Source organism: Solanum pennellii, chromosome 12 (genome assembly GCF_001406875.1).
Source record: "Solanum pennellii chromosome 12, SPENNV200".
Lineage (NCBI taxonomy): Eukaryota > Viridiplantae > Streptophyta > Magnoliopsida > Solanales > Solanaceae > Solanum > Solanum pennellii.
Window position 1 is genome coordinate 73704786 of NC_028648.1, and position 23764 is coordinate 73728549.

Consider the following 23764-nt stretch of genomic DNA (forward strand, 5'->3'; position numbering starts at 1 on the left):
CTTATGGTATTGAATTGGATGATTTAGCATTGGATTGAAGTGTTGAGGATGGAGTGGTGGTACGCTGCCCTAATTCCCTTTATTTTATGTTAATTAGACTTCAATTACATTGGTATTGGTATGTTCCACTTATGTGGCGGTGTTATATGCTTTACTTGTAATTGATGTGGCCTTGTCGGTGTTACTTTATGTACTATGATGATCATGGCTTTGTCGGCAACCACTTGAAATATTATGATGATTAGTGTAGTTGATTACGTGAAGTTGGATAATATCTATCTTTTGTTGTTTTAGATCCCACATTCAAAGAAACACCATTAGCTATCGATGGAATGTGATTTTTTCGAAAAGGATTTGTTTAGCAGAGATGTGGTTAAAATAGATAACCACTCCCTCTCTGTCCTGAGAAATTAGATTGATGGATGTGTTTTGTTTCATCACTTTAGCCAAAAGAAGATCTGGATCAAAAGCATAAAAAGTTCAATAGGCATACTGATTTTGTAATTCAACCTGCATATTTTTTCAATTATTTTCAACAGTGAATAATTATAAAGTGGGGAAAATAAGACATCTTAATTTAACATTTTTGATTCTCACATGCCCCAACGCTTCGTTCAGCGGAAGGTGTAGTACATTGAAAGATGTATGGTAAGATCCAGACACTATCAAAGCAATGGAGGACTTCTACAGGAAAATCTATGCTATGAATGGCATAACTGATCGCAAGGTTCCGGGAAATTATCTAGTTTCAAAACTTCTACGTGACAGATTCCTTGGAACATAATTTTGCGTACTGTGAAACAACTGATCTGAAAATCTTGTTGTTGCAATAGCTGCTCCCGAGTTGCTGCAACTCAGTTTTATAAGAATGGCAATCCTCCATCCAATACAGTCGAGGAAGGAGATGATTTAAGGACAGAAAATAAGTATCGGAGGGCTCAATCGTGCACGAGTTGCTGGAAAAGCTTGGTCAAATAACTTCATTGTAAGTAAGTTTATCAACAATTATGCAGTTTTTGGAGGTATAGTTATTTAGTTGGGGTTCGGTTGTATCGTTCTAAGTTTCATTTGAAATTTGATATGTAAACTGCTGGTCAAAATGCTCATGTCATATGTATCATAGTCTCTTCTGTTTTTGATTTAATTGGGAGTTATGAGAAAGGAAAATTTCGGTAGCCTTCAGTTTCTTAAAGGAGTCATTTGGTGTGAACTATAAGGTATAATAATCTCAGTATAAAATGTATGTGTATTTTAGTGTTATAAAACATTGATTCTGCATTTTTCCATTGTTTGTTGACTACTGTGTGTTTGGAAGGAAATTTGTTTTTGATAAATAGGACACAATATTGAAAAAGAAAGAGTGCCTAATACATTGTAAGCTGCCTTATGCAAACTTTTTGGAAAAGTCTTTCTATGTAACAAACTGATTGCATGTAACTAACTCCTAGATCTAGATATACAGGTCCTGGTAGAAGAGAGTACTTGTTAATGTTGGTTGAGGACTTTCTGAGGCAGTGAGACTTCAGGTCCTGGTGAACAACATCACAACTCGTGTGTATCCTCTTTTATAGCATTTAACGCAAGGGGATTTCACTATTTCTTTTTCAACACTTCTCGTGTAATCTTTCAAGAATTTGATGTTCATAATAAATGTAATTTATGAATTTTATGTTTGAGTTAAATAACATTTTGAGTATGTGGTGCCACGGATTTACAATTTTTGTATCACTTTTTAGGCGACTGATTTATAAACCTTTTTCTTCACTTAGAAAATTTTTGATAAACCTTGTGAATTCCATTCAAATATGTGGCTTTGTTATGGATAATAAAATATGAGTAGTGGTTAACACTTCTAGTTACTTTAAAAATTCTTAAGTTAGTTTCTGATTCTTTTTGAATGTTTAAGCTTCAAACTACTGAACCAAATAGCTGCAACATGTGACCTCCAGAAGTATTCTTACTCCGGGTGTTTCAAGATGACGGTCGGACATTCTTCTTTTTCAATAATTTTGAAGTTTTGATGGTTGTGAACGAGCTGGAGCAGCCAGTGTTGATTCTCCATCTATTAATATATATGTGTGTCCAAAGTCTACTAGTTTTTTGTGGCGTAGCCCTTATTAATCATTTTTTGCAGTTTGGTGAACAAAAGAATCACGTTAATCTTTAGCTTTCTCTGGAGGTGGTCTTCTTGGACCTTGAACGCCTTTCTCTGGTAAGATCAGTTTGGGATAGAATATCAATTGTATCACTTCAACATTGGGTGAAGAAGCCATATGTCCTGCGGCTCCTGCCACTAAAAAGTATCAAGCATCAAAATATAGAGTGCCAAATTGATGAGGCCAAGAGGTTCCTAATATATTTCTTTTCCATTTAATTTGTCCATGCCCAGATTGCAGCAAAATACACTGCTCTTAAAAACATGGTTTGTATTGTTGGGCTTTGTGGAGGCTTGTGAGCCGGCCCGACCCATTACTGAAACCCTAGGTTAACCATTTGGCTTTCCTATAAATATGATCCTTGTATTTGTAATTCTATAGTAGCACAAGTGAAATAAAAATCCTCCTGTTACAGTCGTGGAGTAGGGAAACCGAACCACGTTAAATTCTTGTGTGTCCCGTTTGTGTTCCGTTTCTCTTTTCTCTAGATTATTTGTGTGTGTTGTGTGTTTAATTCCCAACAATTGGTATCAGAGCGAGGTTTCAACAACATTGTAACACAAACTGTGAGAAATTGTCACCTAGGGTTCTTGTGTGAAGAACTGTGTGCAGGGAGGAGTGTCCGCCGTTACCGTGTGGGTAACCTCAAGCAGCAGCCGGCTAGGAGAACCGCGCAGGGTGCGAACAGCCGTCGTCCGTGTGCTGTCCGTCGCGCCGTTCCGTTGGCCGCCGCGTCGAGGAGCCTCAGATCCAGCCGCGAGCGTCCAGATCGTGAGCATCGTCCAAATCGCCGCCCGCTGTCTGTAGACGCCGTTAAGGGAATTGCCGAAGTCCTTTGAGATGGCAGAAGATGGGAAGTTCCGAATTGAGAAGTTCGATGGTACAGATTTCAGTTGGTGGAAGATGCAGATTGAAGATTTGCTGGTTCAGAAAGATTTGGACGTAGTGTTGGGTGACAAGCAAGGAAAATTGTCTGATGCAGAGTGGGCAGTTTTGGATCGGAAAGCTATGTCAGTTATCCGACTCTCGTTGACCAAGAATGTTGCGTTCAACATTCTTAAGGAGAAGACAGCGAAAGGCATCTTGGAAGCCTTGTCTAACATGTACGAGAAGCCATCTGCAGCAAACAAAATTTTTCTGATTAGAGAGTTGGTGAACACAAAGATGAAGGAAGGCAGTTCAGTTACCGAGCACATCAACTCATTGAATTCGATCTTAGCCAGACTTTTGTCAGTTGGCATTAAGTTCGATGATGAAGTTCAAGCTTTACTACTGTTATCATCATTGCCTGACAGTTGGTCCGGAACGGTTACAGCAGTTGCCAGTTCAGTGGGACCTAATGGATTCACCTTTGAGAAGATTCGTGATCTCGTTCTTGGCGAGGATGTCAGAAGAAGGAGTTCTGGAGAATCATCAGGTGATATGCTAAACGTCGTCAGAGGCAGAGGAAATAACAGAGGTAGTGGGAGCAGGAACCGAAGAAGGAGTCAGTCAAAGGCTCGGGATGGCTCAGGTGTAACATGTTGGAACTGCAAGGAGGTGGGGCATTTCAGGAATCAATGCCAGAAAGACAAACAAGTCAACATTGCAGAAGACAGCGTCAACGAGGATTTGTTTATCTGTTGCGCGGAGAGCAATGTGGATTCCTGGGTCATGGATTCTGGTGCTTCTTTTCACGCTACCCACAGCAGTGAAGCATTGCAGAATCTGGTTATTGGAGACTTTGGAAAGGTAAGGCTTGCAGACGATAGAGCTCTTGATGTTACGGGCATGGGTGACATGGTGCTGAAGACGCCAGTCGGTTTCTGGACCTTGAAGGATGTCAGAGTTGTTCCAAGCTTGACGAAAAGTTTGATTTCTGTTAGGCAGTTGGATGAACAGGGACATCATGTGAAGTTCGGAAATGGGCAGTGGAAGGTCGTGAGGGGCAATCTTGTCATGGCTCGTGGAACAAAAAGAGGATCGTTGTATATTGTCGGATTACCGTCTGAGGGAGTGACCGTCCCAGTTCAGAAGAAAAACAAAGTCCGGTTCACAGAATCTCGTGGGCAGAAGAAGGTTGTCTTTGCAAGAAAGAAACCCAGAGCCACAGGTCAGATTCAGGATGAACGAGCAAGGAAAGGTTCAGGAAGACCAGTCAGAGGCGTTTGTGGCAGTGGGAGCACCGGCCGTGCTTCAGCCAAGGCTCCTAGAAGACAGTGGGTCAAGAGAACCAGTATTCCAGCTGTTGATACGTCTCCAGAAAATTTCTTGCTGAGTATGGAGAGTGTTTGTTCTCAGGGAGTTCTAGGATCCGGCAGTTCGTGTCTCAAGTGGGAGCCGGTAGGGACCGAGGACGAGTCAAGGGCAGTTTCAGCCGTGACTGATGTGTTGAAGCTTCGGGGAGCTTCAACGGGCCTTTCAGTTGACTGATGAGAAGGCCGCTGTAGCAGGAGAGAGTTGAAAAAGATTACTAGACATACAAGTGTTCTAAGTGGATGACAGTTGAAATTCTTCAAGCCTCCAAGTGGGAGATTGTTGGGCTTTGTGGAGGCTTGTGAGCCGGCCCGACCCATTACTGAAACCCTAGGTTAACCATTTGGCTTTCCTATAAATATGATCCTTGTATTTGTAATTCCAGAGTAGCACAAGTGAAATAAAAACCTCCTGTTACAGTCGTGGAGTAGGGAAACCGAACCACGTTAAATTCTTGTGTGTCCCGTTTGTGTTCCGTTTCTCTTTTCTCTAGATTATTTGTGTGTGTTGTGTGTTTAATTCCCAACATGTATCTTTCCAGGGAAGAAGCAATTGGGGATAGAGAGTGTGTGAAAAGGTCTTATGCTCTGGGACCATATTTGATTTCCAAGTTGATCGTTGGTATTCCTCTTGGAGCAGGATTTCCGAATGACTTGACTTCATCCTAAAATTTCTAGGTGAGGTTACCATTGTTTATGAGTTGTAGACATATATGAGTCAGTGATAAGCGCGAAGTTATCAAGGCTATATGTGAACTTCCACTGCAAATTCAAGCATGTTTTCTCCACCCTAAGAGCATCTTGTAGGTGTGTGCACAGTGTACGTGAATTTATGTGAACTACTCTTAGTCATATCTTATTTTTAGTTAATCATATGAACTATTATTTCCCCCTGCTTTTTTTTCTTTATAATTGATTTATGAATGTTAGAAAAACATTTCAATACTAGTATTTTGTTGGTGAATTTCTCTAGTATAAAAGTACTAGGAGAGGAATAAGAAAGCTAAAGAATTTGGTACAGTATATATTGTTCATGTGCTTGGTACATGTAATTGTGGTCCCAAGAAAGATGATATAATGGGAAATTGATGGACTAACATGAAGTATAGCGGAGGTGCACGTCAACATTAAAACCCCACCACCCACATGATTACCTCGATTGGATCCTCCCCACCCCCACCTCTTCTAGGACTTTGGGCTTATTTTGGGTTTGAATATACATGGATGGACGATAAACAGGAAAAAATATAATTCCTTCTATAAAACAGATTAGGAGAAAGACTTGCATTTCAAAGAGCATTATTTTGCATATTGCATTAATAAAATCTGAATTTTATTCAAGATCGAATTCTACTTCAAGTGAATAAAAATATTGCATCCTCCAGAAATATACGGAAAAGATATGAATTTTACCCCAGGTGAGACTTGCCATCCACTGACACATTGATTGCAATACACTTTTGTTACTGTTTTGCATTCCTCAAGATCTTACTTTTGATGAATAATACTTTATTTTTGCTATACATATTTAAAAATGTTATTCAAACGCAATCTTTTTAGTAATTTAGCGTTTACAGCAATATATGCATATAACATATACATATTATTATTTATGATATAATATGTGTACTATAATAAATAGATTTTTTTTCTCTGATTTGTAATTTTACTTGAATGTGTAGGAAACTCTTTGTGATAAATTTGGAATAATCGCACAATTGAAGTCTAATTATTGAACTGAACCATGAAGACTTGTTAACAAATTGTGATATTCGAATTTTATTTTGGGGGAATTATTTTTATTGCACATCTTGAGATATAGGTTTGTTAGTGTGTGCAGTACTTAAATCATTTTGATTTTGTGGAATTCTTTTCTTTTCTAGGGAGCATGTTTCTTTCGCAAAGTTTATTGCAAAACTTTTACACTTCAATTATTTTTCAGAGTTATTTATAATCTAATTTAGTGCGTGAGATAGCCTAATTAGAATATTAATGTCTAACTTGATTACTGGATATTTACAAAATAAATTAGAGGAATATCAATATTTTAAATAATATTTTATAGCCTACACAAATTAGTACATTCATAAAATGTGGTCATAAGGAATAACAAATGTTGCTTTAAAGGACCTGAAAAAGGCCACATTTGAAAACGTAGTGTTAGATCATTAAAAGTGTTGCCATATGAGAAGCTAAAAGCGTGGCCTTTTTGTCATTTAGGCGACGCTTTTGAAGTGTAGCTTCTTGAGAAACAATTGAAAGCTATCATGATCTATGTCGGTTATTGCTTATTCTCATCATATGGGATAACTACTATCATTAGAGAAGTTCTATGAAGTTTAGGTGGTGTTATGAGACGCTATCTAGACATTGAACAATAGCTTTGAAGGTGTTAGTTAGAGTCTCTAGGTCTTGTCCAAGACCATTACTTGAATTTCTTTATGTGATGAATGAGTCTTAAATGAACTAATGAATGTAATGACTTATGTTAAGAAAGTATGTTTAATGAATAAGTACTTACCTAGAGTAGTTAAGGGTTGTCTAGTTAAGGTCTGAAGGGGGCATAGGAATGATCACTTTGTATTTTACCTAGATAAGTCTTAAGAATGACTCTAGTTAGGGAAGATGTTGATTATGTGGACATGATCTAAGCCTTAGGTAGTCATAAGGATTATTTAGATAGTCTTGAAGAGGTCAATCATGAACGTTATCTTCTTGATTTACTTAATTAAGTCTTTTAATAGCCTTGTAAGGAAGATGTCATATTATACATGTTATTTGCTTTGGTGTCTTGTAAGTGTATATGTGTCTCATTATGAGTAGTCTTGAGGATCATTTAGGCATGCTTAGTGAGAGTGTATGGGCGGTCACTCTTTGTGTTGCTTCAGTGAGTCTTAGGATAACTATTACTGGGATAATTACATGTTAGAAGGTGTCTTAGGTAAAGGTAAGCAAGTTCACTGTAACAATGAAGAAGTTCACTGTACAGTGAGTTGAAGTCACTGTAATGTTGCTTCAAAAATGCTATAAATTGACTAAATGTTATCTTATGTGTTTCTAAGGTGTTAAATGTTGTTCTTATGATTATGTTATGATATTTAAGTCAAAAAGATGTATATTTCTAATAAATGTACGTTTTTATGATTTTATGCATAATATTACACTTAGTACAATTGTTATTATTAACTCCATACATTTTGTTATCTCTAAAGGTGCAGGTGAAAGGTGAGAATGATCATGAAGGAAAATTTGGATCCTAGAGTCGTTCAAGCGAAGTGAAGTATATCCTCACTTGACTCGAGGACATACATATATGTCTTTATTTCAAAGTATTGTAATAGACTAAGTATTTCTATATGATTGAAGTATGGCCCGTGTCCCAAAGCATTCTCGTGTCTAAGATTGATGAGTTTGAGACTTAGTATTCCCTATGATTTCTAATAAAAGACGTTATTATAGATATTCAAATGTTTTGTGAAAAGTTTTAATTCTGCACTACTTTTCATTATGTATATGCATTGAATTATATGGAAAGGGCTTGTACAAGACCTCCGAGAGGTCAAGTACGCCAGTTGCAATCCGAGATAGGCCCTATCTTCTAGGGTGTGGTTTTGGGATGTGACAGTGCATGCCATTGGCTGACGTTGATGTCGTTTAATCTATGCCAACATGTCACGGATTATGCGTGCATGCCTTGGATGATAATGCATTTCGCTATCTGACTTCGTTTAATAGATACGCACAAACCATATCAGATGCGTGAAAGCGTTGGCTGGTCTACTTGCAATTGGCCAACGTCACCTGACCGATGCATGCAGGCCACAAGAGATTTCGCCCAGTCAATGCGCATATGCCACGACTGATGCGTGTAGTCCTTAGCTAATGGTGCCTGCTATTGGGCGTTGCCTTTCCAATGCGCGTAGGCCAAGACCGATGTCGTCGAGTAAATGCACACACACCACAGCTGATGCGAGCAGACCTTGGGAGTTGCTTCCTCCCAATTGTAGATGTCACTTTGTGATTCGCACATACCACATTCAATATTGCCTGGTCGATACGCTCAACAAACAACTGAAGTTACCTAGTCGATGTGCACACAACACGACTGGTGTGTGCAGGCCTTAGTTCATGCTTCATTAAGTTACCCGACGTGACTTGAGAGATGTACACCTACCACATTTGTGCACGCAGGCCTTGGATGATACCACATTCGTGCACGCAGGCCTTGGATGATACCACATGCTAGATACTCACATTCCACATCCGCGCATGCAGGCCTTGGATAAAGCTGTATGGCATTGGCTGTCGTCGCTTTCCAGATCCACGCATGCCACGCCAAATGCGTGCAGGCCTTGGCTGATGTTTTTTGTTGTGGATGACATCTTCATACTGATGTGTGCATGCTACGCATGATGCTAGCAGAAAATATTTGATGTCGGTAGACTGATGTGTGCCGGATACGGACGATGCTGGCTGGCCATGTTCGACGGTTGCAGACAATGTGCATAGGCTATGGATGACGCTGTCAGGTAATGTTTGACATTGAATGACCCATGTGTGCAGGCTATGGACGATGCAGAAAAGCCACGTCTCACTTCGGCAGACTATTGTGTGCAGGCCAAAAGTGATAAGGACAGACATTGCCCGATGTCGACTGTCCGTTGTTTGCAGGCCATGGGTGACGATGGATCAATGATGTGCACAAGCCACGGTCGATGTGGGCAGTCCACGGGCGACGCCGACTAAGCAATGTGTAGGCTACAAACAATGCAGGCAGCCCACATTGTAACACTATGAAAGTCCGTGACCTAATCTAGAGCCTCACATTAACACTGTCTTAATACCTAAAATAATGTATATAAAACTTTCAAAAAGTTTTAGAGTCAAAATGTCAAGAAACGTCCATGACGTCCGAAGAGTAGTGAAATACAGGTTAGTGTGCCTTGGCATGTGACAACAATGTTTTAAGAGACGAAATTTAATGAAATTTTGTAGAAAGGTGTTAAACATGTATTAGAGTATTTTAAGGGTCGAAACATTTGGGTACGACTCCCTAAGGACCACCCTTCCAAAATGACCCAAAAGCTGTCAAATGACAGTGGCTACCTACAAAACCAATACATGAGTTGTCATCTGATCGACGAGGCATTGAAGGCTCCGTAGGAAATGCCTTAGTCAATTTTCAAAAATATCCCAAAAACGAATTCTTTGACACCAACGACGGTTGTGTAGTACAATGGCATAGACTGACCTATGGGCCGTAGGTCGAGGTCTCATAAGTCAGTTCCTGGTTTCAGTTTTAATTTTATGGTTAAGTCTTTTCAATAGTTAGTTGGTTAATTAAGGGTTAGGGGATTCCTCATAAGTTCAGTTAAGAGACTATATAAAGATATAACCCTCATTAAACTAACCCAACTCACTTCATTTCCCAAATTCCAAATCCTCTTCGTTCTCCCTAATTCCTCATTCCCAAAGAACACCATTGAAGGCCAAGGTCAAAGGGCTTAGGGATGCAAGATTTCTACCTTTCTCCATTAATCTTCAAGTATTGTTATGGTATGTGAACTCTTCACCTTTAGGACTCCTTTCCCCAAAGGGTTCTTCAAATTTCATTTCCAAATGTGGAGAAAATCAACGGTTTGATTCTTAATCCGATATTGATCTTTTAAATTGTATTGTTCTTGACTTTTTTATTGTTATGGATATATGATTATTAATTATTTGTGAATTAGGGTATTCCTTGATGTTTTACCTAGTTCTATGAAAGAGATCATGAATTGACCCTATTTCCCTAACCCTAAGTTATGAATTGATTTGTGACGATGCAAATGACTTAGTTCTGGTGTTAATTACCATTATATGATGTTATTAAGTCTATTAATGGATGAATATGGTTGGTGTATGGTAAGACAATGGAAGAAGGCTTGTGAAGGTTAATTAGTAAGACTTATGATCTTGAATCCTTACTTGAATTGTGATGGCTTGTACTTGATGATGATGTTCAATTGAAGTATTAATTATGATTAGATTAGGTAGGTGATGGTATGATGAATGTAATTGAAATGTCTTAATTGTATGGATTATGAGAGTATTATTAAGGTATGATGATATAAGGTTGATTGTGAATCACTTATGTGCCTTACTGTGCCATGATTAGGATAGTGTGTTAATATCACATATGAGGGTTGTTCTGAAAGGAAGTTCTCATGCAATTACAAATGAGATAATGACTATGTTATACAATGGTTAGTCCGGTATGACCTATACTAAGCTACAATGATTAATAAAAGATTAAAGACATTTCAGAAAAGGACTTTAGCTTAGCAACGAGTGAACTCGCTATGACAGGTGTCCCTTCCCAATGTGGAAAGGTATGTTCACAATGGTTCTCATGATATAGAGATTACAATGAAATTATGCATAAAGAGGGTCTCAAGTATGTCTCCTAGTTCTTGTCCCGTCGTTTGCGAGGCGTAGTCCCATACTTAGTTGGAGAATATACCCCTTGAAGTAGTCTCTTAAGCCATCGACGCCCTAGCAGAACAGGCTGTCGATCAAACGACGCCCAGTAGCTTAGGGTCGTCGTTTGGCACCTGCAAAAGCTTCTGAAAGTTTGCTACCAGCTCGGGGTGCTTCGTGTAAATTCACCCCAAGTCTTTTAGGACACTAGGATGATATTTCTAGGGCTTTTAGTTATATTAGATTAGGTTTAAAACCTAGACCAAAAGAAGATCCCTCACATCAAATATTCGAACAATCTCTCTAAAGAAAACTCTCTCAAAGGCACCATTGGAGCTAAGACTCAAGGTCAAAAAGGCTGGTTTGTACGTGTTTCTTCACCAAATTTAGTGGGTTTCCTTCTCATTGAGGTATGGTATCTGTAAGACCGCAAAAATGACATAGGTGAAGCTAGATCCTAACAAGGTTGTCATGATATTCTAAGGTCTTAAACAAGTGTATAATGTGATATTGATGCAGTTTCTAATAGCTTAGGTGCATTGGAAGTCAAACGTGAAGGGACGACTAAGACGTTCAATGACTAAGTCCACCTATGTGCCTCATATGTGGTTTTATGTGTTTATGTGTGATTCATGAGGTTGTAAGGTTCTTAATTGATTTAATATAGCATATATAGGTAGTGTGTCGAGTTTTGTGGAGTTTGGAGGTCAAACGTCCAAGAACGTCCATGACGTTCGAAAGTGTTGCCTTGAATGACCTTGTGTGTCTAGGCATGTTTTGTCAAGTTTTACGTGTTTGTTTCGGATGAAATTAATGTGAGAGGTTCTAAACTCATAAAAGATCATGTTTGGATTGGAAAAATCTGGGCAAATATTCCGAAGTACCATCCAAGGGTCCTTGAGTAAGGACTCAAAGTTGGTGCCAAGGCTGCCCAAGACATCCTAAACCACGGAGGCAATCGACACCTAGTGGGTTAGTCGACGCCCCGTTGGTAGGGCATAGGCGATTGGGAGTTAGCCTTGGGAGAGGAGAGGCCAAATACAAGCCTCAGTTCCAGACCACGGACCAACAGGATGGTCCGTTGGTCAAGGGATGGGCCGTCGATGGCCCTTCCACCTGTAAAGATGTCCCTGCGTGCAGTTCACTGGCAAGTGAGAGGTGAACTTGTAATTCCCCCCCCCCCACCCACTTCCAAATAAGAGTATTTTGCAGTTTCTTGGGGGTATTTTGGGTATTTTAAATGTCTTTATAATACTAAAACACTAAGAAGATTTTATTCTTGCCAATCAAAAACCCAAATCCCTTAGAATTCTCTCTAGAACTCCGTTGGAGTAAAACTCAAGGAAGGTCTTGGAGTGACGAATTAAGTGGAGATTCTTCATCAAATTGAAGTATTACCTTCATAAAGGTTTGTATTTTGATCTTTGAAACTCTCTACATCAAGGAGCCCAACTCTCAAGAAGTTTTCTAAAGTTTTCAAGTTGAATTGTCAAATTTTATGATATATTCTATGGGTTCTTGCATTAATGATTTCTAAACATTGAATCATGATAGAATTTTTATTGTATTGATGATTTCAAACTAAAATAACCTATGAACCCATGAATTGGATGAAACCTAGTTTTTGACTAAGTTATGGGTTACTTGATATTGATCTGACGTTGATGAATTCTAATGCAGTTTTATGTAGGCTATTGATATATGTAATAAATATAGTAAATTAATATCTATGTTGTATTGGATTGATGAATATGTAGTAATTTGACCTAGTTTCATGAATATTTTTATAATTATGTTGAATTGTTTGTTATGGCCAAGGGTAAGGGCCTTACGATTTTGAATTGTGTGATTTGACATTGGATTGAGGTATTGAGGATGTTGTGGTGGTAAACTTCCCTATTTTATTTATTTAATGTCGATTAGACTTTAATTAGGTTGTGATTGGTATGGTCCACTTATGGTGGTGGTGTTATGTGGTTTACTTGCAATTGATGTGCCCTTGTCAGCGTTATTTTAAGTAATATGATAATCATGGCCTTGTCGGCAACCTACTTGATGTAATGTTATTATTTGTGTAGCTTATTATTTGACGTATGTTGATATTTATCTACATGTTAAGCAATGTGAAAGTAAATCCGTTCTATCGATGTTATGTAGGTGATCATGTTAGACTATGAATGTGGATTTGTGTGTATAGTCTTAGGGTTGATGTATGTTATTCATACTTGACTATATGATTCTATGATTTTCATAATTATGTTGATATGATAGTATATAGGATGACTTGAAGATTATAAGGGCTATTTCTATTTTCCTCTAGAATGACATGTGTTATGAGTTAAAGTGAAGTATGTGGTGTCTTGTCATGGTCGACTTGTGTCCCTTGGTTGATCTATGTATGATGTGAATATGTAATAATATTGACTTAGGATTCTAAAGTCTCTTAGTATTGAATGTATGAGTGATATGTGACCTAATATGAAGTTAAGAGGGCCTTTTATGTGAAACCTTGAACCTAGTGGTAAGGTTATGAATGTTGAAATCGTAAGACATAATGATATCCTTCAAAGTGAAGGAACGATGGACTTAAGGTTAATTGGCTGGAACGACATCATATTAATCCTTAGGAAAGTCATCATGGGCTTCCTGTCTCCATTGTGAGGTAGCCCTAGTGGACCTTTCTTTGGTAGGGTAAATGTGATTGGGTTATGAACTTGATATGGAACCCTTTTATGTGAACCTTAAGTGTAAATTACTCTATGAGGAAGAAGTCTAGCACCGAGTGAGTTTGGTAAGAGAAGTAGTTCTAGTTAAAGAATGAGACTAGATACAAAACATGCCCTTCATATTCCTTAACCATGTGCCTACATGGGATGTGTCTAATTTCTATCATTGGCAAGTACAACACCCTCATTGGAGTAGGTTAGAACTTCAAATTCCATGTATTTTCTGTCATGGTCTATGTTGGTTATTGCCTGTTCTCATCATATGGAATACCGATTAGCATTAGAGAAGTTCTATGATGTTTAGGTCGTGGTATGGAACGTTATCTAGACATTGCACAATAGGCTTTAAAGGTGCTAGTTGGTGTTCCTAGGTCTTTTCAAAGACCATCACTTGAATGTCCTTTATGTGTTGAATGTCTCCTAAATGAACTAATGAATATAATAACTTAAGTTAAAAAAGTATGTTAATTGAATAAGTACTTATCTAGAGTAGTTAAGCGTTTTCTAATTAAGGTGTAAAGGGGGCATAGGAATGGTCACTTCGTTTCATATCTTACCTAGATGAGTCTTAAAAATGACTCTAGTTAGGGAAGATGTTAATTATGTGGACACGATCTAAACTTAGGAAGTCTTAAGGATTATTTAGGTAGTCTTGAAGAGGTCAATCATGGACGTTATCTTCTTGATCTACTTAATTAAGTCTTTTGATAGCCTTTTGTAAGGGAATGTCATATTATATCATATTGATGTGTTTGATGTCTTGTGATTGTGAATGTGTCTTATCATAAGTATTCTTGAGGGTAATGTAGGTATGCTTAAGGAGGTTGTATGGGCGGTCTCTCTTTGTGAAGATTAAGTGGGTCTTAGGATAGCTTTTAGTGAGAAGACTACACGCTAGAAAGTGTTAAAAGGAAGGAGGAGATACTTCACTGTAACAGTGAAGCAATTCACTGTACAATGAATATAGCTCACTGTTCAATTAGCTAAAAAATGGGTTAAATCGTTTAAATGTTATCTTATGTGTTTCTAAGTTGTTGAATGTTATTGTTATGATTATAATATGATTTTTAAATGAAAATTTCTACTAAATGTTCATTTTCATGATTTCCATGCATTATGCCATACTTAGTACATGTGGTCATATTAATCCATGCTTTTATCTATCTCTATAGTTGTTGGTAGGTGAGGAACATTCGGGAAGTGTAGACTTGTATCATATCATAAGTCAAGTTAAGTCAAAGTATGTCCTCATTTGATTAGAGGGCGTAGATGTCTTTTATGTTTCTATTTGAATTATTGTAATAGACTAAGTATTTCTATATTAGTATTTTATATGGGCGGTGTCCCGAAAGTGTTCTCGTGTTCTAAGTTTGATGAGATTGAGATATAGTATTTCCTATGACTTTATATGAAAGAGGTTTAAAGAATATGATATGTTTTGTTAAAAGTTTAATTCCACACTATTTTTCATCATGTTTATGCAATGAATGATATGTTAGGGCTTGTACAAGACCTCCGAGTGGCCAACTACGCCGGTTGCAATCCGAGATTACCCCTAACTTCTAGGGTGTGGTTTCGGGATGTGACATTATCCATCCTTGAACCCTCTTCCATTCAAGGAGTCATTTCCAAAAGATTTCAAAAGGATTTTCAAACTCTACTTTCTTCTATCTTTCATTTTAAGGATGGATCTTATTGCAAAAGTGTTTTAATGATTCATATGTGTTTATTCTAGTATGAATTGATGATTTAATTTCAAAACCCTAATGAACTCATGTTTATGCATATTTCAAACTTTTAGCTTAAGAAATGGGTTAAATGAACATGTTTTTGTAGGGTATGAACTTTGGTTTTCTTGTGTTGTTATTATGATTTAGCTACTGCCCTAAGTGCGTCATTATGATAAAATATTGGGAAATTGGTTATAGGTGGTGATGGTATGGTTAAATGGTGAGTTGCTTATGTTGTATAATTCTTATTATAGATGGCTATTGAGTGGTATGGTCCACCTTCTTGGTGGCGGTGTGTATTTGATGAACTTGATAATATTTAGTATGTATTGTGAGTGTTCCTTTGAAGACCTAAGATGTGAAATGAAGTGATATTGAAGAAGGGTCTTGTATTGTGTTTTGTTAAGCTTAAATTACATGTTTTTCTTAGATTATGCCTAAATAGAGTATATGATTTTGTGAAGCATGTAAAGTGTGTGAATTGATGAATGTTGGTCTAAAGCTTGTATAGAAGTTAATGGAAATGAAATGATGCTTATATGAAAGATTGGCTCACAAGTACACACACACATAAATGAATGTATGAAGCTAAGTTGAGTAAATAGAGGAGTTTTGAGGTGGACACTCTTCGTGAGTTTAGATGAAGTGTTCAGTAGCAACCTCACTACATCCTTAGATCTTTCTAAGTTAGGTCGGAGGATGAATGCCCTTTGTGAATTGAGATGTGGTGTTCACTAGTTATCCTTAACCTATAGTATATAACGTTTAGAATTCATGGAGTTATGTCTAGCACCGAGAGGATATGAAGAAGAGGTGGTTGTACTTTGTGAGTTGAGATGTTGTATTCCAACGTACCTCTTGAGATGAGTACTCCTTGTTAGTAGATAATGAGTTACTTAGTAGCAATCTCCTTGTCGCTTAACTATGCGCGCGCATAGCTACAAATGAGTTACATAGTAGCACTCTCCCTGTCCCTTAACTATGCACCCGCATAGGTGTAGCTATTGGGCAAGCCATGTAAAAGCTAAGAGAATGACCTTGCTTTAGGCAAGTGAGGATCCCTCATCCGATAGGGGTCAATATCATGATTCCATGTCTATCTATCATTGTCTATGTCGGTTAAGCTAACTCCCGCAAAAGTAATGAATGTGCTAAGTCTTGTAAAAGAGTGTCCTACTTAGGCTAGGTAGTGGAATGTGATGTTATTTACCCATTGCATAGGTAGGCATTTCGAAAGAGGAGTCTTGGTGACTCATATTTGAATTGTATGAACTAAGTCTCCTAAAATAACGTACCACTTAGGGTAGGTGGTGGTATGGGATTCTAAATATCCATTGCACTAGGTAGGACCTTCCGAAAGGGGAGTCTTTGTGCCAAGTTTTCTAAAAGGATGTACAACTAAGGGTAGGTGGTATTAAGGGATGCCATCTACTAATTGTACTAAGATGCATTCCAAAAGGGAATTCTTGGTGTGTTGTTTGGCGTTCTTCTATTGTATTGCCATTTAGTGGGTGCCTGTTCTCCGAGGTGAGTACGCCAAAAGGAGGTAGTCTTGAGTGTTGCTTTTGTGTGTATTGAAGGAGGCATATGCGTACTTCCTTCATGTCTTACCTTAGTGATTCTTAGGATGACCTTAGAAAGGGAAACTCCGATGGAAATGAGCTTACTTCCTCATTGACAATACTTTGGAAGTTCAGTACTTTGGAGTGTTTTAATTCACTGTAAGGGTTAAAATGAGTCACATTAATTTTGGGTTACTTTATTGTAAAATGCTTTCTTTTGCTAAAAGTATGGAATTCTTCTCTAAGTGTTAAATGATGATTCTTATGTTGTTTCACTTCTATATTCATGATTATTTTACTTAATTGACATGAAAATGTGTTTTTACTAAAATATCCCATTTTGCATGTTTTAGCATATGCTATACTTAATACATTGTTTTGTACTAACCCCATACTCTTCTATACTCTATAAGTAGGAATCAAGTTGAAGGTCAGAAGGCAAAAGATTGGAAAAGTTTCTCTCAAGGCAAAGTATGTTCTCATATATTCGATGGCATTGTCCTTTTCTTAGTTTCTTATTTAAAGAGTTATTATGTATTTTTTTAATGTAAGGGTCGTGTCCCTAAGTTTATTATGTCATGTCTTAAGATGGCTTTTGATGGTGAGAATCATAAGTATTTATAAAAGACTTCCTTTTTATATTAAATGTCTTGAAAAGTTTTAATTCCGCACTACTTTTCATGTCTTATGTAATGAACGATAGTTAAAGGACTTGTACAATTCCCCAAAGGATGAAGTACGCCTTGCCATGAACCGAGGGTTCTCCCTAACTTCTAGGGGGTACTTTTAGGTCATGATAGACTTTGTATCAGACCATAAGGTTATGGGAAATAGTTTAGGGTCTAAAAAGTCTCACAAGCCACATCTAGTAGTATCTTGGTCATTGGTGTGAGTCGCGGCACATCCATGGACAAGAGGCTATAGGATGATAGAATTTTCACTTTCTTCTCTATTCTAATGTCGTGCCTTAGAGTTCAGTCATATAAGGTGCCTTTTCTCAACCTCTTCTCTTTGTGTTTATAGGACATGAATACGAGGAAATCAACCGCTAAAAGGGAGGATGGAGGTGTAACTAATGAGAGGATCCCTACCCATGTTGGCCAATTTCCTATTGTTGTCCTAGAGGAAGAAACTGAGGAGGTTCCCCTTCAAGAACCTCAAGTGCCTCTGGACCCCAAGAGCCTCAAGTACCCCAAGTTCCTCCTATGCCTCAAGCTCCTTTTGTTGAGGGGGATATGACTAATGCGGAGTTGAGGGCTGCCCTAATGAACTTGACCCAACTCATGATGGCTCAAGCTCATGTCGTCAATGATCACTTTGTTGCCAAGCTAACCAAGGAGTTTGACCTTACCTAATGCTAGTACTCCCGCCTCTAGAATTCATGATTTCATGAGGATGAACCCTCTCACTTTCCATGGCACTAAGGTAGATGAATATCCACAAGGTTCCATAGATGAGGTTTTCAAAGTGGTAGATGGTAGGGCGTGACCCCTAGGGAGAAAGAGGAGTTAGCCTCTTATCAACTCAAAGATGTGGTTCAAGTGTGGTTTGAGCAATGGAGGATTGAGAGACCCTAAGAAAGAGGACCAGTTGATTGGGAGGAATTCAAAAAGACTTTCCTAGATAGGTTCTTTTCCCTAGAGTGGAGGGATAAGAAGATGGTTGAATTCATGAACCTTCGTCAAGGGGGAATGAGTGTAAAAAAGTAATCTCTCAAAATCACCCAAATCTCTAAGTATTCCTCAACCATGGTAGCCAACCCGAGGGCTAGAATGAACAAATTTGTGATGGGAGTGTCTAGCTAGGTGGAGGAAGAGTGACATACGACAATTCTTTTTAATGACATGGATATTTCTAGGCTCATGGCCTATGCACAACAAATTGAGAATTCCAAAATTAGGGAGATAAGGCAAGAGGATATGAGGCCTAGGTAGTATGATTCTAGTCACCAAAAACATAAGAAGATGTTCTATGACGAAGATTCTTCCATGGGAAACAAGGATAAGGTCCTAGACCAAAATTCCCAAGGTGGTGTACTTTTGAGAGGGCTAGGTGCCCTACTTGTGCGAAGCAACATTTTGGTAGGTGTCTTTCTTGAATGGATGGGTTTTTTGCATGTGGTAATAAGGGCCACAAGATGAGGGACTTCCCTAACATCAAATAAATAGGGAAAGAGGTCAATCAAGCTTCCCTAGATCCTAATGCTCCAAAGAAGAACCCTCCTTATGGGATCGGAGCTAGGAAGGATAACTAATCTAGAGTTGATAGTTTCGGTAAGTCATAAATCTTTATGATTGTTTTTTTGATGTTATGAAATGAGTTTATATAGTTTTATACTTCATATGATCATGTCATCTTGACGAATTGCTCAAAGATTGGATTTTTGAAAATTTTGGCATGCTTAACAGTGAATGCTCACTATAGAAATTCTAATTTTTGAGAAAATTGTTTTGTCTTGAATTGAAGTTTCAATGTGAGTAAAATTTTTGTATACGAGTATGTTTAATTTTGAATAAGGTATTTCATCCATAGAAGTAAGAAAAGGGCAAATTTTGAACTTCTAAAATTTTGCTACAGTGCTAATGTTGCAAAGTGTTTGAATATGTGAAAATTTACTCCTTGTTAGTTGATTCTTTTATTTGAGTTTTTGAGCCTCGATGTAATGTGTTATGTGATGCTAAGTGAGTCCTTGTTGTTCTTAATTTTTTAGTATCATTCGAGGACAAATGTTATTCTAAGTAGGGGAGAATGTAATGCCCTAAGACGAACTAAGGTGAAATAGAGCCTCATGAGTGCTTCTTGATCTAATTTTGTGATAAAATGAGTTACATTAGTGTTCGTATTCAGTGTGGGAAGTTTGGTTAAGTTTGGAGGTTAAACGTCCAAGAACGTCCATGACGTTTAGAAGGTGTGCCTTAGAAAGTACTTGTGTGTCTTGATGTGTTTGACTAAGTTTTACGTGTTCGTTTTAATCAAAATTGATGTGGGATGTTCCTAATACCTAGATAACTATGTTTATGGGTTTAACTTCCAGGCAAGACACAACTTAGGACCCACGAGGGCTGTTAGAAAAGAATCCAAGACGTAGCACCCAAGCTGCCAAAACTGGGCAATCGACGCCCACAGTCTACTGTTCGTAGATTCAACGAGGCCCCATCATTTGCGGGGAATAATCCCATACTTAGTGGGAGACTATATCACCATTAATAAGTCTCTGAATTCATTGGCGCCCCAGCAGAATGGGATGTCGATCAAACGACGCCCATTAGCTTGGGGTTGTCAAATGGCACATGTAAAAGCTGCTGAACGTCTGCTGCCAGCTTTGGGTGTTTTTCTGTAAATTCACCCCAAGTATTTTAGGACACTAGGATGATATTTTTAGGGTTTTTAAGTTATATTATATTAGTTTTAATTCCTAGACCTAGACAAGACCCCTCACTTAAAATATTCAAACTCTCTCTCTAAAGAAAACTCTCTGAAAGGTACCATTGCAGCTAAGACTCAAGGAGGGAAACAAGGATGGTTTAGACGTGTTTCTTTACAAAAATTTGTTGGTTTTCTCTAGGTATGGTATACATCCTTGAACCCTCTTCCATTCAAGGAGACATTTATAAAAGATTTTAAAATAGGTATTCAAACTGTACTTTTTTCTATCTTTCATTTTAAGCATGGGTCTTATTGTAAAAGTGTTTATGATTCAAATGTTTTTATTCTAGTATGAATTGATTATTTTAATGTCAAAACCCTAATGAACTCATGTTTATGCATATTTATAGCTTTTAGCTTAAGAAATGAGTTAAATGAACATGTTTTTGTAGGGTATGAACTTTTGTTTTCCTGTGATGTTATTATGATTTAGATACTTCCATAAAGGCTTCATTATGATTAAATATTGAGAAATTGGTTATAGGTGGTGACGGTTTGGTTAAATTGTGAGTTGCTTGTGTTGTTTAATTCGTGTTATAGATTTCTCTTGAGTGGTATGGTCCACCTTCTTAGTGGCGGTGCTTATTTGGTGAACTTGATATTATTTAGTATTTATTTTGAGTGTGGCTTTGAAGGCCTAAGATGTAAAATGAAGTGACAGTGAAGAAGGGTCTTGCATTGTATTTTGTGAATCTTGAAATGCGTGTTTGGCTTAGATTATGCCTAAATGAAGTATATTATTATGTGAAGCATGTAAAGTGTGTTAATTGATGAATGTTGGTCCAAACCATGCATAGAAGTTTATGAAAATGAAATGATGCTTATATGGAATATTGGCTCACAAGTACACACACACACACACTTAAATTAATGTATGAAGCTAAGTTGAGTAAAGAGAGGAGTTTTGAGGTGGACGCTCTTCGTGAGTTGAGATGAAGTCTTTAGTAGAAACCTCACTACATCCTAAGAGATTTCTAAGATAGGTCGGAGGATAAATGCCCTTCATCAGTTGAGATGTGGTGTTCACTAGTTATCCTTAACTTATAGTATATAATGTTTAGAATGCATGGGGATTATGTCTAGCACCGAGAGTATATGAAGAAGAGGTTGTTACGCTTCGTGAGTTGATATTTTGTATTCCAATGTACCTCTTGAGATGAGTACTCTTCGTTAGTAGAAAATGAGTTACTTAGTAGAAATCTCCTTATCCCTTAGCTATGCGCCCACATAGGTGTAGCTATTGGGCAAGCCATGTAAAATCTAAGAGAATGACCTAACTCTAGGCAAGTAAGGATCACTCATCTGATAGGGGTTAATATCGGGATTCCACGTCTAGTTTTCATGGTCTATGTCGGTTAAGCTAACTCATGTAAAATTAATGAATGTGCTAAGTCTTCTAAAGGAGTGTCCTAGTTAGCGTAGGTAGTGGAATGGGATGCTATTTACCCATTACACTAGGTAGGCATTCCAAAAGGGGAGTCTTCGTGAGTCTTATTTGACTTGTATGAGCTAAGTCTCCTAAAAGAACGTACTACATAGGGTAGGTGGTTGTATGGGACACTATCTATGTGCCTCATATGTTTTTATGCATTTATGTATGATTCATGAGGTTATAAGGTCCTTAAATGAGTTATTATGATTTATATATTTAGTGTGTCAAGTTTCATGAAGTTTGGAGGTTAAACGTCCTAGAACGCCCATGACGTTTGAGAGGTTTGCCTTGAAATGACCTTGTGTGTCTAGGCAATTTTTGTTGAGTTTTACGAGTTATTTTTGGGTGAAATTCATGTAAGATGTCCTAAACTTGTATACAAGTATGTATGAGTTGAAAACATCCCGTCAAACATCCCCAAGGACCAACCAAGGGTCCTTGAGAAATGACCCTTCTCAAGAGCCAAGACTGTTTAGACAAGGCCCCAAACGACTTAGGCAATCGACAGCTCGTGAGCAAGTCGAAACCCCATCGATTGGTGTCGTGGGTCAATACTTATCCTAGGTAACTCAATCTCCCAAAGGCAACTCTTCGAACGAAACGACGGAGGACAGGATGGTCCATTTGTGGACAAACAGTCCGTCAACTGTCAATCATCAATGGTACTGGTTCCCGCGCAGCTTCCCTGTAAGTTGAGGTGTGAAGTTGTAAATTCACCCTACTTCCAAATAAGAGAAAGGGGGGATCCTAAAGGGTCTTTTGTGTATTTTAAATATGTTTATAAGGCTAAAATACTTAGAAGATTTCATTCTTCAAAAATCAAAATCCAAAATCCCTTTGAAATTCCCTAGAACTCCATTGGAGCCAAAACTCAAGAAAGGGATTGGATTGGAGAATTGAGTGGACATTCTTCATCAAATTTAAGAATTAGATTCCGCTAGGCATGGTTATTTATTCTTTAAACTCTATTCGTCAGAGATCCCTACTTTCAAAGATGTTTTCTAAAGATTTCAAAGATGAATTGTCCAATTTCATGATCTATGCATGCGTTCTTTCATTAAAGGTTTTTAAGCATTGAATATTAATTGAATTGTTGTTAATTAGATGATTTTAACTCAATTAAACTATCAACCCATGTAATTGATGAACCCTAGTTTTTGACCAATTTATGGATTAAGTAATTTGGACTTAATGGTTATGAATTCTAGTGTAGTTTTCTATGGGCTATTGATTGATGTAATAAATGTATTGAATTGATATCTAGGTTGTATTAGATTAATTAATATATGTTGAATTGACCTAGTTTAATTGAGTATCATAGTTATTATATTTTATAATGTTCATGGCTATGGGTAAGGGTCTTATGGTATTGAATTGGATGGTTTAACATTGGATTGAAGTGTTTAGGATGGAGTGGTGCTACGCCTCCCTAATTCCATTTATTTCATGTTAATTATACTTCAATTATGGTATTATTTGTGTGGTCCACTTATGTTGGAGTTGTTATGTGATTTACTTGCAATTGATGTGGCCTTGTCAGCGTAATTTTAAGTAATATGATGATCATAGCCTTGTTGGCAACTACTTGAAGTATTATGATGATTTTTGTAGTTGAATATGTGAAGTTGGATAATACTATGTACATGATAAGAAATGTAAAAGCATATCTGTTTTCCTTTTGTAGCTATTTAGGTGATCATGTTAGATTATGACTATGTCTTTATGTGCGTAGTCTTAAGTTTGATGCATGGTTATTCATACTTGACTATATTAATATATGATGGTTATATTGATGATGATATGGTAGTGTAAAGTATGACCTAAAGATGATAATGATTATTTCTATGTGCTTCTAGAATGACATGTAATATGTGTTGAAGTAAAGTATGTTGTGTCTTGTCATAGTGGACTTGTGTCCCTTATTTGATGCATGCATGAATGTGAAAATGAGATGTATTGACTTAGGATGCTAAAGCATCTTAGTCTTGTATGTATGAATGACATGAGACCTTAAATGATGTTAACAGAGTCATTATGTG

General features: G+C 37.5%; 1 long non-coding RNA gene across 1 annotated transcript; it reads left to right on the top strand.

The window, feature by feature from the left end:
- Positions 1 to 1849: 1849 nt before the first annotated feature.
- LOC114075083 lies at positions 1850 to 7769 on the top strand. The gene is made up of 3 exons (XR_003575422.1): positions 1850 to 2346; positions 4933 to 5068; positions 7603 to 7769. It is a non-coding gene; the product is annotated as an uncharacterized LOC114075083 (long non-coding RNA).
- The last annotated feature ends 15995 nt before the right edge of the window (positions 7770 to 23764 follow it).